Source organism: Schistocerca americana, chromosome 4 (assembly GCF_021461395.2).
Source record: "Schistocerca americana isolate TAMUIC-IGC-003095 chromosome 4, iqSchAmer2.1, whole genome shotgun sequence".
NCBI classification, from domain to species: domain Eukaryota; kingdom Metazoa; phylum Arthropoda; class Insecta; order Orthoptera; family Acrididae; genus Schistocerca; species Schistocerca americana.
In genome coordinates, this window is record NC_060122.1 from 42,271,225 (window position 1) to 42,290,549 (window position 19,325).

Here is a 19,325-nt window from a genome sequence, read left to right on the forward strand (position 1 = left end):
TTCTCTCTATCATTCTTGCTATGGCCTGTCCTACAGAACCGATGTGCCACTATATGTCCACGTTAACGTCGTCACTGTTACTCCCACTACGAGTCTCTCGAGTTAGCAAATGTACCTCGCCGGATGACGAGGCATTTGGCTACCTTAAGAGAGTCATAGTTACTGCAGCCAGCTGCTCCCCCTTCTTTGAATCTTTCCTCTCTTTAATTCGTACCTTGGTGTCCTGCAGAAGCGATACGCCACCACCTGTCCATGTTACCGTTGTCTGAGTTACTTCAACGACGATTTCCTCGAGTTTTCAAATAAATTTCGCCGAGTGACGAGGCATTTGGCACCCTTAAGAGAGTCATAGTTACTGCTGCCAGCTGCTCGACCTACCTTCTTTCTTTCCACTCTTTAATTATTACTGTGGTCAGTCCTGCAGGAGCAATATGCCACTACATGTAAACCTTAACGTTGTCTGAGCTACCTTATCGAAGATATCCTCGAGTTTTCAACAAAAAATTTCACATGGTGACGATTCATTTGGCTACCTTAAGAGAGTCATAGTACTCCTGCCTGCTGCTCCCACTTTTCTAAGCCCATTCTCTCTATCATTCTTGCTATGGCCTGTCCTACGGAACCGATGTGCCACTATATGTCCACGTTAACGTCGTCACTGTTACTCCCACTACGAGTCTCTCGAGTTAGCAAATGTACCTCGCCGGATGACGAGGCATTTGGCTACCTTATAAGCGTCATAGTTACTGCAGCCAGCTGCTCCCCCTTCTTTGAATCTTTGCTCCCTTTAAATCGTACTGTGGTCAGTCCTGCAGAAGCGATACGCCACCACCTGTCCATGTTACCGTTGTCTGAGTTACCTCAACAACGATTTCCTCGAGTTTTCAAATAAATTTCGCCGAGTGACGAGGCATTTGGCACCCTTAAGAGAGTCATAGTTACTGCTGCCAGCTGCTCGACCTACTTTCTTTCTTTCCACTCATTAATTATTACTGTGGTCAGTCCTGCAGGGGCAATATGCCACTACATGTATACCTTAACGTTGTCTGAGCTACCTTAACGAAGATATTCTCGAGTTTTCAAAAAAAATTTAACATGGTGACGAGGCATTTGGCTACCTTAAGAGAGTCATAGTACCCCTGCCTGCTGCTCCCACTTTTCTAAGCCCTTTCTCTCTATCATTCTTGCTATGGCCTGTCCTACAGAACCGATGTGCCACTATATGTCCACGTTAACGTCGTCACTGTTACTCCCACTACGAGTCTCTCGAGTTAGCAAATGTACCTCGCCGGATGACGAGGCATTTGGCTACCTTAAGAGAGTCATAGTTACTGCAGCCAGCTGCTCCCCCTTCTTTGAATCTTTCCTCTCTTTAATTCGTACCTTGGTGTCCTGCAGAAGCGATACGCCACCACCTGTCCATGTTACCGTTGTCTGAGTTACTTCAACGACGATTTCCTCGAGTTTTCAAATAAATTTCGCCGAGTGACGAGGCATTTGGCACCCTTAAGAGAGTCATAGTTACTGCTGCCAGCTGCTCGACCTACTTTCTTTCTTTCCACTCATTAATTATTACTGTGGTCAGTCCTGCAGGGGCAATATGCCACTACATGTATACCTTAACGTTGTCTGAGCTACCTTAGCGAAGATATTCTCGAGTTTTCAAAAAAAAATTAACATGGTGACGAGGCATTTGGCTACCTTAAGAGAGTCATAGTACCCCTGCCTGCTGCTCCCACTTTTCTAAGCCCTTTCTCTCTATCATTCTTGCTATGGCTGTCCTACAGAACCGATGTGCCACTATATGTCCACGTCAACGTCGTCTCTGTTACTCCCACTACGAGTCTCTCGAGTTAGCAAATGTACCTCGCCGGATGACGAGGCATTTGGCTACCTTATAAGCGTCATAGTTACTGCCGCCAGCTGCTCCCCCTTCTTTGAATCTTTCCTCCCTTTAAATCGTACTGTGGTCAGTCCTGCAGAAGCGATACGCCACCACCTGTCCATGTTACCGTTTTCTGATTTACCTCAACAACGATTTCCTCGAGTTTTCAAATAAATTTCGCCGAGTGACGAGGCATTTGGCTACCTTAAGAGAGTCATAGTTAGTGTTGCCAGCTGCTCGACCTACCTTCTTTCTTTCCACTCTTTAATTATTACTGTGGTCAGTCCTGCAGGAGCAATATGCCACTACATGTATACCTTAACGTTGTCTGAGCTACCTTAACGAAGATATTCTCGAGTTTTCAAAAAAAATTTCACATGGTGACGAGGCATTTGACTACCTTAAGAGAGTCATAGTACCCCTGCCTGCTGCTCCCACTTTTCTAAGCCCTTTCTCTCTATCATTCTTGCTATGGCCTGTCCTACAGAACCGATGTGCCACTATATGTCCACGTTAACGTCGTCACTGTTACTCCCACTACGAGTCTCTCGAGTTAGCAAATGTACCTCGCCGGATGACGAGGCATTTGGCTACCTTAAGAGAGTCATAGTTACTGCAGCCAGCTGCTCCCCCTTCTTTGAATCTTTCCTCTCTTTAATTCGTACCTTGGTGTCCTGCAGAAGCGATACACCACCACCTGTCCATGTTACCGTTGTCTGAGTTACTTCAACGACGATTTCCTCGAGTTTTCAAATAAATTTCGCCGAGTGACGAGGCATTTGGCACCTTTAAGAGAGTCATAGTTACTGCTGCCAGCTGCTCGACCTACTTTCTTTCTTTCCACTCATTAATTATTACTGTGGTCAGTCCTGCAGGGGCAATATGCCACTACATGTATACCTTAACGTTGTCTGAGCTACCTTAGCGAAGATATTCTCGAGTTTTCAAAAAAAATTTAACATGGTGACGAGGCATTTGGCTACCTTAAGAGAGTCATAGTACCCCTGCCAGCTGCTCCCACTTTTCTAAGCCCTTTCTCTCTATCATTCTTGCTATGGCTGTCCTACAGAACCGATGTGCCACTATATGTCCACGTCAACGTCGTCTCTGTTACTCCCACTACGTGTCTCTCGAGTTAGCAAATGTACCTCGCCGGATGACGAGGCATTTGGCTACCTTATTAGCGTCATAGTTACTGCCGCCAGCTGCACCCCCTTCTTTGAATCTTTCCTCCCTTTAAATCGTACTGTGGTCAGTCCTGCAGAAGCGATACGCCACCACCTGTCCATGTTACCGTTTTCTGAGTTACCTCAACAACGATTTCCTCGAGTTTTCAAATAAATTTCGCCGAGTGACGAGGCATTTGGCTACCTTAAGAGAGTCATAGTTACTGTTGCCAGCTGCTCGACCTACCTTCTTTCTTTCCACTCTTTAATTATTACTGTGGTCAGTCCTGCAGGAACAATATGCCACTACATGTAAACCTTAACGTTGTCTGAGCTACCTTATCGAAGATATCCTCGAGTTTTCAACAAAAAATTTCACATGGTGACGATTCATTTGGCTACCTTAAGAGAGTCATAGTACTCCTGCCTGCTGCTCCCACTTTTCTAAGCCCATTCTCTCTATCATTCTTGCTATGGCCTGTCCTACGGAACCGATGTGCCACTATATGTCCACGTTAACGTCGTCACTGTTACTCCCACTACGAGTCTCTCGAGTTAGCAAATGTACCTCGCCGGATGACGAGGCATTTGGCTACCTTATAAGCGTCATAGTTACTGCAGCCAGCTGCTCCCCCTTCTTTGAATCTATGTTCCATTTAAATCGTACTGTGGTCAGTCCTGCAGAAGCGATACGCCACCACCTGTCCATGTTACCGTTGTCTGAGTTACCTCAACAACGATTTCCTCGAGTTTTCAAATAAATTTCGCCGAGTGACGAGGCATTTGGCTACCTTAAGAGAGTCATAGATAGTGTTGCCAGCTGCTCGACCTACCTTCTTTCTTTCCACTCTTTAATTATTACTGTGGTCAGTCCTGCAGGAGCAATATGCCACTACATTTATACCTTAACGTTGTCTGAGCTACCTTAACGAAGATATTCTCGAGTTTTCAAAAACAATTTCACATGGTGACGAGGCATTTGACTACCTTAAGAGAGTCATAGTACCCCTGCCTGCTGCTCCCACTTTTCTAAGCCCTTTCTCTCTATCATTCTTGCTATGGCTGTCCTACAGAACCGATGTGCCACTATATGTCAACGTCAACGTCGTCTCTGTCACTCCCACTACGAGTCTCTCGAGTTAGCAAATGTACCTCGCCGGATGACGAGGCATTTGACTACCTTATAAGCGTCATGGTTACTGCAGCCAGCTGCTCCCCCTTCTTTGAATCTTTCCTCTCTTTAATTCGTACCTTGGTGTCCTGCAGAAGCGATACGCCACCACCTGTCCATGTTACCGTTGTCTGAATTACTTCAACGACGATTTCCTCGAGTTTTCAAATAAATTTCGCCGAGTGACGAGGCATTTGGCACCCTTAAGAGAGTCATAGTTACTGCTGCCAGCTGCTCGACCTACTTTCTTTCTTTCCACTCATTAATTATTACTGTGGTCAGTCCTGCAGGGGCAATATGCCACTACATGTATACCTTAACGTTGTCTGAGCTACCTTAACGAAGATATTCTCGAGTTTTCAAAAAAAATTTAACATGGTGACGAGGCATTTGGCTACCTTAAGAGAGTCATAGTACCCCTGCCTGCTGCTCCCACTTTTCTAAGCCCTTTCTCTCTATCATTCTTGCTATGGCCTGTCCTACAGAACCGATGTGCCACTATATGACCACGTTAACGTCGTCACTGTTACTCCCACTACGAGTCTCTCGAGTTAGCAAATGTACCTCGCCGGATGACGAGGCATTTGGCTACCTTAAGAGAGTCATAGTTACTGCAGCCAGCTGCTCCCCCTTCTTTGAATCTTTCCTCTCTTTAATTCGTACCTTGGTGTCCTGCAGAAGCGATACGCCACCACCTGTCCATGTTACCGTTGTCTGAGTTACTTCAACGACGATTTCCTCGAGTTTTCAAATAAATTTCGCCGAGTGACGAGGCATTTGGCACCCTTAAGAGAGTCATAGTTACTGCTGCCAGCTGCTCGACCTACTTTCTTTCTTTCCACTCATTAATTATTACTGTGGTCAGTCCTGCAGGGGCAATATGCCACTACATGTATACCTTAACGTTGTCTGAGCTACCTTAGCGAAGATATTCTCGAGTTTTCAAAAAAAAATTAACATGGTGACGAGGCATTTGGCTACCTTAAGAGAGTCATAGTACCCCTGCCTGCTGCTCCCACTTTTCTAAGCCCTTTCTCTCTATCATTCTTGCTATGGCTGTCCTACAGAACCGATGTGCCACTATATGTCCACGTCAACGTCGTCTCTGTTACTCCCACTACGAGTCTCTCGAGTTAGCAAATGTACCTCGCCGGATGACGAGGCATTTGGCTACCTTATAAGCGTCATAGTTACTGCCGCCAGCTGCTCCCCCTTCTTTGAATCTTTCCTCCCTTTAAATCGTACTGTGGTCAGTCCTGCAGAAGCGATACGCCACCACCTGACCATGTTACCGTTGTCTGAGTTACCTCAACAACGATTTCCTCGAGTTTTCAAATAAATTTCGCCGAGTGACGAGGCATTTGGCTACCTTAAGAGAGTCATAGATAGTGTTGCCAGCTGCTCGACCTACCTTCTTTCTTTCCACTCCTTAATTATTACTGTGGTCAGTCCTGCAGGAGCAATATGCCACTACATTTATACCTTAACGTTGTCTGAGCTACCTTAACGAAGATATTCTCGAGTTTTCAAAAACAATTTCACATGGTGACGAGGCATTTGACTACCTTAAGAGAGTCATAGTACCCCTGCCTGCTGCTCCCACTTTTCTAAGCCCTTTCTCTCTATCATTCTTGCTATGGCTGTCCTACAGAACCGATGTGCCACTATATGTCAACGTCAACGTCGTCTCTGTTACTCCCACTACGAGTCTCTCGAGTTAGCAAATGTACCTCGCCGGATGACGAGGCATTTGACTACCTTATAAGCGTCATGGTTACTGCAGCCAGCTGCTCCCCCTTCTTTGAATCTTTCCTCTCTTTAATTCGTACCTTGGTGTCCTGCAGAAGCGATACGCCACCACCTGTCCATGTTACCGTTGTCTGAATTACTTCAACGACGATTTCCTCGAGTTTTCAAATAAATTTCGCCGAGTGACGAGGCATTTGGCACCCTTAAGAGAGTCATAGTTACTGCTGCCAGCTGCTCGACCTACTTTCTTTCTTTCCACTCATTAATTATTACTGTGGTCAGTCCTGCAGGGGCAATATGCCACTACATGTATACCTTAATGTTGTCTGAGCTACCTTAACGAAGATATTCTCGAGTTTTCAAAAAAAATTTAACATGGTGACGAGGCATTTGGCTACCTTAAGAGAGTCATAGTACCCCTGCCTGCTGCTCCCACTTTTCTAAGCCCTTTCTCTCTATCATTCTTGCTATGGCCTGTCCTACAGAACCGATGTGCCACTATATGTCCACGTTAACGTCGTCACTGTTACTCCCACTACGAGTCTCTCGAGTTAGCAAATGTACCTCGCCGGATGACGAGGCATTTGGCTACCTTAAGAGAGTCATAGTTACTGCAGCCAGCTGCTCCCCCTTCTTTGAATCTTACCTCTCTTTAATTCGTACCTTGGTGTCCTGCAGAAGCGATACGCCACCACCTGTCCATGTTACCGTTGTCTGAGTTACTTCAACGACGATTTCCTCGAGTTTTCAAATAAATTTCGCCGAGTGACGAGGCATTTGGTACCCTTAAGAGAGTCATAGTTACTGCTGCCAGCTGCTCGACCTACTTTCTTTCTTTCCACTCATTAATTATTACTGTGGTCAGTCCTGCAGGGGCAATATGCCACTACATGTATACCTTAACGTTGTCTGAGCTACCTTAGCGAAGATATTCTCGAGTTTTCAAAAAAAAATTAACATGGTGACGAGGCATTTGGCTACCTTAAGAGAGTCATAGTACCCCTGCCTGCTGCTCCCACTTTTCTAAGCCCTTTCTCTCTATCATTCTTGCTATGGCTGTCCTACAGAACCGATGTGCCACTATATGTCCACGTCAACGTCGTCTCTGTTACTCCCACTACGAGTCTCTCGAGTTAGCAAATGTACCTCGCCGGATGACGAGGCATTTGGCTACCTTATAAGCGTCATAGTTACTGCCGCCAGCTGCTCCCCCTTCTTTGAATCTTTCCTCCCTTTAAATCGTACTGTGGTCAGTCCTGCAGAAGCGATACGCCACCACCTGTCCATGTTACCGTTTTCTGATTTACCTCAACAACGATTTCCTCGAGTTTTCAAATAAATTTCGCCGAGTGACGAGGCTTTTGGTGACCTTAAGAGAGTCATAGTTACTGTTGCCAGCTGCTCGACCTACCTTCTTTCTTTCCACTCTTTAATTATTACTGTGGTCAGTCCTGCAGGAGCAATATGCCACTACATGTAAACCTTAACGTTGTCTGAGCTACCTTATCGAAGATATCCTCGAGTTTTCAACAAAAAATTTCACATGGTGACGATTCATTTGGCTACCTTAAGAGAGTCATAGTACTCCTGCCTGCTGCTCCCACTTTTCTAAGCCCATTCTCTCTATCATTCTTGCTATGGCCTGTCCTACGGAACCGATGTGCCACTATATGTCCACGTTAACGTCGTCACTGTTACTCCCACTACGAGTCTCTCGAGTTAGCAAATGTACCTCGCCGGATGACGAGGCATTTGGCTACCTTATAAGCGTCATAGTTACTGCAGCCAGCTGCTCCCCCTTCTTTGAATCTTTGCTCCCTTTAAATCGTATTGTGGTCAGTCCTGCAGAAGCGATACGCCACCACCTGTCCATGTTACCGTTGTCTGAGTTACCTCAACAACGATTTCCTCGAGTTTTCAAATAAATTTCGCCGAGTGACGAGGCATTTGGCTACCTTAAGAGAGTCATAGTTAGTGTTGCCAGCTGCTCGACCTACCTTCTTTCTTTCCACTCTTTAATTATTACTGTGGTCAGTCCTGCAGGAGCAATATGCCACTACATGTATACCTTAACGTTGTCTGAGCTACCTTAACGAAGGTATTCTCGAGTTTTCAAAAAAAATTTCACATGGTGACGAGGCATTTGACTACCTTAAGAGAGTCATAGTACCCCTGCCTGCTGCTCCCACTTTTCTAAGCCCTTTCTCTCTATCATTCTTGCTATGGCCTGTCCTACAGAACCGATGTGCCACTATATGTCCACGTTAACGTCGTCACTGTTACTCCTACTACGAGTCTCTCGAGTTAGCAAATGTACCTCGCCGGATGACGAGGCATTTGGCTACCTTATAAGCGTCATAGTTACTGCAGCCAGCTGCTCCCCCTTCTTTGAATCTTTCCTCTCTTTAATTCGTACCTTGGTGTCCTGCAGAAGCGATACACCACCACCTGTCCATGTTACCGTTGTCTGAGTTGCTTCAACGACGATTTCCTCGAGTTTTCAAATAAATTTCGCCGAGTGACGAGGCATTTGGCACCCTTAAGAGAGTCATAGTTACTGCTGCCAGCTGCTCGACCTACTTTCTTTCTTTCCACTCATTAATTATTACTGTGGTCAGTCCTGCAGGGGCAATATGCCACTACATGTATACCTTAACGTTGTCTGAGCTACCTTAGCGAAGATATTCTCGAGTTTTCAAAAAAAATTTAACATGGTGACGAGGCATTTGGCTACCTTAAGAGAGTCATAGTACCCCTGCCTGCTGCTCCCACTTTTCTAAGCCCTTTCTCTCTATCATTCTTGCTATGGCTGTCCTACAGAACCGATGTGCCACTATATGTCCACGTCAACGTCGTCTCTGTTACTCCCACTACGAGTCTCTCGAGTTAGCAAATGTACCTCGCCGGATGACGAGGCATTTGGCTACCTTATAAGCGTCATAGTTACTGCCGCCAGCTGCTCCCCCTTCTTTGAATCTTTCCTCCCTTTAAATCGTACTGTGGTCAGTCCTGCAGAAGCGATACGCCACCACCTGTCCATGTTACCGTTTTCTGAGTTACCTCAACAACGATTTCCTCGAGTTTTCAAATAAATTTCGCCGAGTGACGAGGCATTTGGCTACCTTAAGAGAGTCATAGTTACTGTTGCCAGCTGCTCGACCTACCTTCTTTCTTTCCACTCTTTAATTATTACTGTGGTCAGTCCTGCAGGAGCAATATGCCACTACATGTAAACCTTAACGTTGTCTGAGCTACCTTATCGAAGATATCCTCGAGTTTTCAACAAAAAATTTCACATGGTGACGATTCATTTGGCTACCTTAAGAGAGTCATAGTACTCCTGCCTGCTGCTCCCACTTTTCTAAGCCCATTCTCTCTATCATTCTTGCTATGGCCTGTCCTACGGAACCGATGTGCCACTATATGTCCACGTTAACGTCGTCACTGTTACTCCTACTACGAGTCTCTCGAGTTAGCAAATGTACCTCGCCGGATGACGAGGCATTTGGCTACCTTATAAGCGTCATAGTTACTGCAGCCAGCTGCTCCCCCTTCTTTGAATCTTTGCGCCCTTTAAATCGTACTGTGGTCAGTCCTGCAGAAGCGATACGCCACCACCTGTCCATGTTACCGTTGTCTGAGTTACCTCAACAACGATTTCCTCGAGTTTTCAAATAAATTTCGCCGTGTGACGAGGCATTTGGCTACCTTAAGAGAGTCATAGTTACTGTTGCCAGCTGCTCGACCTACCTTCTTTCTTTCCACTCTTTAATTATTACTGTGGTCAGTCCTGCAGGAGCAATATGCCACTACATGTATACCTTAACGTTGTCTGAGCTACCTTATCGAAGATATCCTCGAGTTTTCAACAAAAAATTTCACATGGTGACGATTCATTTGGCTACCTTAAGAGAGTCATAGTACTCCTGCCTGCTGCTCCCACGTTTCCTTATCCCATTCTCTCTATCATTCTTGCTATGGCCTGTCCTACGGAACCGATGTGCCACTATATGTCCACGTTAACGTCGTCACTGTTACTCCCACTACGAGTCTCTCGAGTTAGCAAATGTACCTCGCCGGATGACGAGGCATTTGGCTACCTTAAGAGAGTCATAGTTACTGCAGCCAGCTGCTCCCCCTTCTTTGAATCTTTCCTCTCTTTAATTCGTACCTTGGTGTCCTGCAGAAGCGATACGCCACCACCTGTCCATGTTACCGTTGTCTGAGTTACTTCAACGACGATTTCCTCGAGTTTTCAAATAAATTTCGCCGAGTGACGAGGCATTTGGCACCCTTAAGAGAGTCATAGTTACTGCTGCCAGCTGCTCGACCTACTTTCTTTCTTTCCACTCATTAATTATTACTGTGGTCAGTCCTGCAGGGGCAATATGCCACTACATGTATACCTTAACGTTGTCTGAGCTACCTTAGCGAAGATATTCTCGAGTTTTCAAAAAAAATTTAACATGGTGACGAGGCATTTGGCTACCTTAAGAGAGTCATAGTACCCCTGCCTGCTGCTCCCACTTTTCTAAGCCCTTTCTCTCTATCATTCTTGCTATGGCTGTCCTACAGAACCGATGTGCCACTATATGTCCACGTCAACGTCGTCTCTGTTACTCCCACTACGTGTCTCTCGAGTTAGCAAATGTACCTCGCCGGATGACGAGGCATTTGGCTACCTTATAAGCGTCATAGTTACTGCCGCCGGCTGCTCCCCCTTCTTTGAATCTTTCCTCCCTTTAAATCGTACTGTGGTCAGTCCTGCAGAAGCGATACGCCACCACCTGTCCATGTTACCGTTTTCTGAGTTACCTCAACAACGATTTCCTCGAGTTTTCAAATAAATTTCGCCGAGTGACGAGGCATTTGGCTACCTTAAGAGAGTCATAGTTACTGTTGCCAGCTGCTCGACCTACCTTCTTTCTTTCCACTCTTTAATTATTACTGTGGTCAGTCCTGCAGGAACAATATGCCACTACATGTAAACCTTAACGTTGTCTGAGCTACCTTATCGAAGATATCCTCGAGTTTTCAACAAAAAATTTCACATGGTGACGATTCATTTGGCTACCTTAAGAGAGTCATAGTACTCCTGCCTGCTGCTCCCACTTTTCTAAGCCCATTCTCTCTATCATTCTTGCTATGGCCTGTCCTACGGAACCGATGTGCCACTATATGTCCACGTTAACGTCGTCACTGTTACTCCCACTACGAGTCTCTCGAGTTAGCAAATGTACCTCGCCGGATGACGAGGCATTTGGCTACCTTATAAGCGTCATAGTTACTACAGCCAGCTGCTCCCCCTTCTTTGAATCTATGTTCCATTTAAATCGTACTGTGGTCAGTCCTGCAGAAGCGATACGCCACCACCTGTCCATGTTACCGTTGTCTGAGTTACCTCAACAACGATTTCCTCGAGTTTTCAAATAAATTTCGCCGAGTGACGAGGCATTTGGCTACCTTAAGAGAGTCATAGATAGTGTTGCCAGCTGCTCGACCTACCTTCTTTCTTTCCACTCTTTAATTATTACTGTGGTCAGTCCTGCAGGAGCAATATGCCACTACATTTATACCTTAACGTTGTCTGAGCTACCTTAACGAAGATATTCTCGAGTTTTCAAAAACAATTTCACATGGTGACGAGGCATTTGACTACCTTAAGAGAGTCATAGTACCCCTGCCTGCTGCTCCCACTTTTCTAAGCCCTTTCTCTCTATCATTCTTGCTATGGCTGTCCTACAGAACCGATGTGCCACTATATGTCAACGTCAACGTCGTCTCTGTTACTCCCACTACGAGTCTCTCGAGTTAGCAAATGTACCTCGCCGGATGACGAGGCATTTGACTACCTTATAAGCGTCATGGTTACTGCAGCCAGCTGCTCCCCCTTCTTTGAATCTTTCCTCTCTTTAATTCGTACCTTGGTGTCCTGCAGAAGCGATACGCCACCACCTGTCCATGTTACCGTTGTCTGAATTACTTCAACGACGATTTCCTCGAGTTTTCAAATAAATTTCGCCGAGTGACGAGGCATTTGGCACCCTTAAGAGAGTCATAGTTACTGCTGCCAGCTGCTCGACCTACTTTCTGTCTTTCCACTCATTAATTATTACTGTGGTCAGTCCTGCAGGGGCAATATGCCACTACATGTATACCTTAACGTTGTCTGAGCTACCTTAACAAAGATATTCTCGAGTTTTCAAAAAAAATTTAACATGGTGACGAGGCATTTGGCTACCTTAAGAGAGTCATAGTACCCCTGCCTGCTGCTCCCACTTTTCTAAGCCCTTTCTCTCTATCATTCTTGCTATGGCCTGTCCTACAGAACCGATGTGCCACTATATGTCCACGTTAACGTCGTCACTGTTACTCCCACTACGAGTCTCTCGAGTTAGCAAATGTACCTCGCCGGATGACGAGGCATTTGGCTACCTTAAGAGAGTCATAGTTACTGCAGCCAGCTGCTCCCCCTTCTTTGAATCTTTCCTCTCTTTAATTCGTACCTTGGTGTCCTGCAGAAGCGATACGCCACCACCTGTCCATGTTACCGTTGTCTGAGTTACTTCAACGACGATTTCCTCGAGTTTTCAAATAAATTTCGCCGAGTGACGAGGCATTTGGCACCCTTAAGAGAGTCATAGTTACTGCTGCCAGCTGCTCGACCTACTTTCTTTCTTTCCACTCATTAATTATTACTGTGGCCAGTCCTGCAGGGGCAATATGCCACTACATGTATACCTTAACGTTGTCTGAGCTACCTTAGCGAAGATATTCTCGAGTTTTCAAAAAAAAAATTAACATGGTGACGAGGCATTTGGCTACCTTAAGAGAGTCATAGTACCCCTGCCTGCTGCTCCCACTTTTCTAAGCCCTTTCTCTCTATCATTCTTGCTATGGCTGTCCTACAGAACCGATGTGCCACTATATGTCCACGTCAACGTCGTCTCTGTTACTCCCACTACGAGTCTCTCGAGTTAGCAAATGTACCTCGCCGGATGACGAGGCATTTGGCTACCTTATAAGCGTCATAGTTACTGCCGCCAGCTGCTCCCCCTTCTTTGAATCTTTCCTCCCTTTAAATCGTACTGTGGTCAGTCCTGCAGAAGCGATACGCCACCACCTGTCCATGTTACCGTTGTCTGAGTTACCTCAACAACGATTTCCTCGAGTTTTCAAATAAATTTCGCCGAGTGACGAGGCATTTGGCTACCTTAAGAGAGTCATAGATAGTGTTGCCAGCTGCTCGACCTACCTTCTTTCTTTCCACTCTTTAATTATTACTGTGGTCAGTCCTGCAGGAGCAACATGCCACTACATTTATACCTTAACGTTGTCTGAGCTACCTTAACGAAGATATTCTCGAGTTTTCAAAAACAATTTCACATGGTGACGAGGCATTTGACTACCTTAAGAGAGTCATAGTACCCCTGCTTGCTGCTCCCACTTTTCTAAGCCCTTTCTCTCTATCATTCTTGCTATGGCTGTCCTACAGAACCGATGTGCCACTATATGTCAACGTCAACGTCGTCTCTGTTACTCCCACTACGAGTCTCTCGAGTTAGCAAATGTACCTCGCCGGATGACGAGGCATTTGACTACCTTATAAGCGTCATGGTTACTGCAGCCAGCTGCTCCCCCTTCTTTGAATCTTTCCTCTCTTTAATTCGTACCTTGGTGTCCTGCAGAAGCGATACGCCACCTCCTGTCCATGTTACCGTTGTCTGAATTACTTCAACGACGATTTCCTCGAGTTTTCAAATAAATTTCGCCGAGTGACGAGGCATTTGGCACCCTTAAGAGAGTCATAGTTACTGCTGCCAGCTGCTCGACCTACTTTCTTTCTTTCCACTCATTAATTATTACTGTGGTCAGTCCTGCAGGGGCAATATGCCACTACATGTATACCTTAACGTTGTCTGAGCTACCTTAACGAAGATATTCTCGAGTTTTCAAAAAAAATTTAACATGGTGACGAGGCATTTGGCTACCTTAAGAGAGTCATAGTACCCCTGCCTGCTGCTCCCACTTTTCTAAGCCCTTTCTCTCTATCATTCTTGCTATGGCCTGTCCTACAGAACCGATGTGCCACTATATGTCCACGTTAACGTCGTCACTGTTACTCCCACTACGAGTCTCTCGAGTTAGCAAATGTACCTCGCCGGATTACGAGGCATTTGGCTACCTTAAGAGAGTCATAGTTACTGCAGCCAGCTGCTCCCCCTTCTTTGAATCTTTCCTCTCTTTAATTCGTACCTTGGTGTCCTGCAGAAGCGATACGCCACCACCTGTCCATGTTACCGTTGTCTGAGTTACTTCAACGACGATTTCCTCGAGTTTTCAAATAAATTTCGCCGAGTGACGAGGCATTTGGCACCCTTAAGAGAGTCATAGTTACTGCTGCCAGCTGCTCGACCTACTTTCTTTCTTTCCACTCATTAATTATTACTGTGGTCAGTCCTGCAGGGGCAATATGCCACTACATGTATACCTTAACGTTGTCTGAGCTACCTTAGCGAAGATATTCTCGAGTTTTCAAAAAAAATTAACATGGTGACGAGGCATTTGGCTACCTTAAGAGAGTCATAGTACCCCTGCCTGCTGCTCCCACTTTTCTAAGCCCTTTCTCTCTATCATTCTTGCTATGGCTGTCCTACAGAACCGATGTGCCACTATATGTCCACGTCAACGTCGTCTCTGTTACTCCCACTACGAGTCTCTCGAGTTAGCAAATGTACCTCGCCGGATGACGAGGCATTTGGCTACCTTATAAGCGTCATAGTTACTGCCGCCAGCTGCTCCCCCTTCTTTGAATCTTTCCTTCCTTTAAATCGTACTGTGGTCAGTCCTGCAGAAGCGATACGCCACCACCTGTCCATGTTACCGTTTTCTGATTTACCTCAACAACGATTTCCTCGAGTTTTCAAATAAATTTCGCCGAGTGACGAGGCTTTTGGTGACCTTAAGAGAGTCATAGTTACTGTTGCCAGCTGCTCGACCTACCTTCTTTCTTTCCACTCTTTAATTATTACTGTGGTCAGTCCTGCAGGAGCAATAAGCCACTACATGTAAACCTTAACGTTGTCTGAGCTACCTTATCGAAGATATCCTCGAGTTTTCAACAAAAAATTTCACATGGTGACGATTCATTTGGCTACCTTAAGAGAGTCATAGTACTCCTGCCTGCTGCTCCCACTTTTCTAAGCCCATTCTCTCTATCATTCTTGCTATGGCCTGTCCTACGGAACCGATGTGCCACTATATGTCCACGTTAACGTCGTCACTGTTACTCCCACTACGAGTCTCTCGAGTTAGCAAATGTACCTCGCCGGATGACGAGGCATTTGGCTACCTTAAGAGAGTCATAGTTACTGCAGCCAGCTGCTCCCCCTTCTTTGAATCTTTCCTCTCTTTAATTCGTACCTTGGTGTCCTGCAGAAGCGATACACCACCACCTGTCCATGTTACCGTTGTCTGAGTTACTTCAACGACGATTTCCTCGAGTTTTCAAATAAATTTCGCCGAGTGACGAGGCATTTGGCACCCTTAAGAGAGTCATAGTTACTGCTGCCAGCTGCTCGACCTACTTTCTTTCTTTCCACTCATTAATTATTACTGTGGTCAGTCCTGCAGGGGCAATATGCCACTACATGTATACCTTAACGTTGTCTGAGCTACCTTAGCGAAGATATTCTCGAGTTTTCAAAAAAAATTTAACATGGTGACGAGGCATTTGGCTACCTTAAGAGAGTCATAGTACCCCTGCCTGCTGCTCCCACTTTTCTAAGCCCTTTCTCTCTATCATTCTTGCTATGGCTGTCCTACAGAACCGATGTGCCACTATATGTCCACGTCAACGTCGTCTCTGTTACTCCCACTACGAGTCTCTCGAGTTAGCAAATGTACCTCGCCGGATGACGAGGCATTTGGCTACCTTATAAGCGTCATAGTTACTGCCGCCAGCTGCTCCCCCTTCTTTGAATCTTTCCTCCCTTTAAATCGTACTGTGGTCAGTCCTGCAGAAGCGATACGCCACCACCTGTCCATGTTACCGTTTTCTGAGTTACCTCAACAACGATTTCCTCGAGTTTTCAAATAAATTTCGCCGAGTGACGAGGCATTTGGCTACCTTAAGAGAGTCATAGTTACTGTTGCCAGCTGCTCGACCTACCTTCTTTCTTTCCACTCTTTAATTATTACTGTGGTCAGTCCTGCAGGAGCAATATGCCACTACATGTAAACCTTAACGTTGTCGGAACTACCTTATCGAAGATATCCTCGAGTTTTCAACAAAAAATTTCACATGGTGACGATTCATTTGGCTACCTTAAGAGAGTCATAGTACTCCTGCCTGCTGCTCCCACTTTTCTAAGCCCATTCTCTCTATCATTCTTGCTATGGCCTGTCCTACGGAACCGATGTGCCACTATATGTCCACGTTAACGTCGTCACTGTTACTCCCACTACGAGTCTCTCGAGTTAGCAAATGTACCTCGCCGGATGACGAGGCATTTGGCTACCTTAAGAGAGTCATAGTTACTGCAGCCAGCTGCTCCCCCTTCTTTGAATCTTTCCTCTCTTTAATTCGTACCTTGGTGTCCTGCAGAAGCGATACACCACCACCTGTCCATGTTACCGTTGTCTGAGTTACTTCAACGACGATTTCCTCGAGTTTTCAAATAAATTTCGCCGAGTGACGAGGCATTTGGCACCCTTAAGAGAGTCATAGTTACTGCTGCCAGCTGCTCGACCTACTTTCTTTCTTTCCACTCATTAATTATTACTGTGGTCAGTCCTGCAGGGGCAATATGCCACTACATGTATACCTTAACGTTGTCTGAGCTACCTTAGCGAAGATATTCTCGAGTTTTCAAAAAAAATTTAACATGGTGACGAGGCATTTGGCTACCTTAAGAGAGTCATAGTACCCCTGCCTGCTGCTCCCACTTTTCTAAGCCCTTTCTCTCTATCATTCTTGCTATGGCTGTCCTACAGAACCGATGTGCCACTATATGTCCACGTCAACGTCGTCTCTGTTACTCCCACTACGAGTCTCTCGAGTTAGCAAATGTACCTCGCCGGATGACGAGGCATTTGGCTACCTTATAAGCGTCATAGTTACTGCCGCCAGCTGCTCCCCCTTCTTTGAATCTTTCCTCCCTTTAAATCGTACTGTGGTCAGTCCTGCAGAAGCGATACGCCACCACCTGTCCATGTTACCGTTGTCTGAGTTACCTCAACAACGATTTCCTCGAGTTTTCAAATAAATTTCGCCGTGTGACGAGGCATTTGGCTACCTTAAGAGAGTCATAGTTACTGTTGCCAGCTGCTCGACCTACCTTCTTTCTTTCCACTCTTTAATTATTACTGTGGTCAGTCCTGCAGGAGCAATATGCCACTACATGTATACCTTAACGTTGTCTGAGCTACCTTATCGAAGATATCCTCGAGTTTTCAACAAAAAATTTCACATGGTGACGATTCATTTGGCTACCTTAAGAGAGTCATAGTACTCCTGCCTGCTGCTCCCACGTTTCCTTATCCCATTCTCTCTATCATTCTTGCTATGGCCTGTCCTACGGAACCGATGTGCCACTATATGTCCACGTTAACGTCGTCACTGTTACTCCCACTACGAGTCTCTCGAGTTAGCAAATGTACCTCGCCGGATGACGAGGCATTTGGCTACCTTAAGAGAGTCATAGTTACTGCAGCCAGCTGCTCCCCCTTCTTTGAATCTTTCCTCTCTTTAATTCGTACCTTGGTGTCCTGCAGAAGCGATACGCCACCACCTGTCCATGTTACCGTTGTCTGAGTTACTTCAACGACGATTTCCTCGAGTTTTCAAATAAATTTCGCCGAGTGACGAGGCATTTGGCACCCTTAAGAGAGTCATAGTTACTGCTGCCAGCTGCTCGACCTACTTTCTTTCTTTCCACTCATTAATTATTACTGTGGTCAGTCCTGCAGGGGCAATATGCCACTACATGTATACCTTAACGTTGTCTGAGCTACCTTAGCGAAGATATTCTCGAGTTTTCAAAAAAAATTTAACATGGTGACGAGGCATTTGGCTACCTTAAGAGAGTCATAGTACCCCTGCCTGCTGCTCCCACTTTTCTAAGCCCTTTCTCTCTATCATTCTTGCTATGGCTGTCCTACAGAACCGATGTGCCACTATATGTCCACGTCAACGTCGTCTCTGTTACTCCCACTACGAGTCTCTCGAGTTAGCAAATGTACCTCGCCGGATGACGAGGCATTTGGCTACCTTATAAGCGTCATAGTTACTGCCGCCAGCTGCTCCCCCTTCTTTGAATCTTTCCTCCCTTTAAATCGTACTGTGGTCAGTCCTGCAGAAGCGATACGCCACCACCTGTCCATGTTACCGTTTTCTGAGTTACCTCAACAACGATTTCCTCGAGTTTTCAAATAAATTTCGCCGAGTGACGAGGCATTTGGCTACCTTAAGAGAGTCATAGTTACTGTTGCCAGCTGCTCGACCTACCTTCTTTCTTTCCACTCTTTAATTATTACTGTGGTCAGTCCTGCAGGAGCAATATGCCACTACATGTAAACCTTAACGTTGTCTGAGCTACCTTATCGAAGATATCCTCGAGTTTTCAACAAAAAATTTCACATGGTGACGATTCATTTGGCTACCTTAAGAGAGTCATAGTACTCCTGCCTGCTGCTCCCACTTTTCTAAGCCCATTCTCTCTATCATTCTTGCTATGGCCTGTCCTACGGAACCGATGTGCCACTATATGTCCACGTTAACGTCGTCACTGTTACTCCTACTACGAGTCTCTCGAGTTAGCAAATGTACCTCGCCGGATGACGAGGCATTTGGCTACCTTATAAGCGTCATAGTTACTGCAGCCAGCTGCTCCCCCTTCTTTGAATCTTTGCGCCCTTTAAATCGTACTGTGGTCAGTCCTGCAGAAGCGATACGCCACCACCTGTCCATGTTACCGTTGTCTGAGTTACCTCAACAACGATTTCCTCGAGTTTTCAAATAAATTTCGCCGTGTGACGAGGCATTTGGCTACCTTAAGAGAGTCATAGTTACTGTTGCCAGCTGCTCGACCTACCTTCTTTCTTTCCACTCTTTAATTATTACTGTGGTCAGTCCTGCAGGAGCAATATGCCACTACATGTATACCTTAACGTTGTCTGAGCTACCTTATCGAAGATATCCTCGAGTTTTCAACAAAAAATTTCACATGGTGACGATTCATTTGGCTACCTTAAGAGAGTCATAGTACTCCTGCCTGCTGCTCCCACGTTTCCTTATCCCATTCTCTCTATCATTCTTGCTATGGCCTGTCCTACGGAACCGATGTGCCACTAT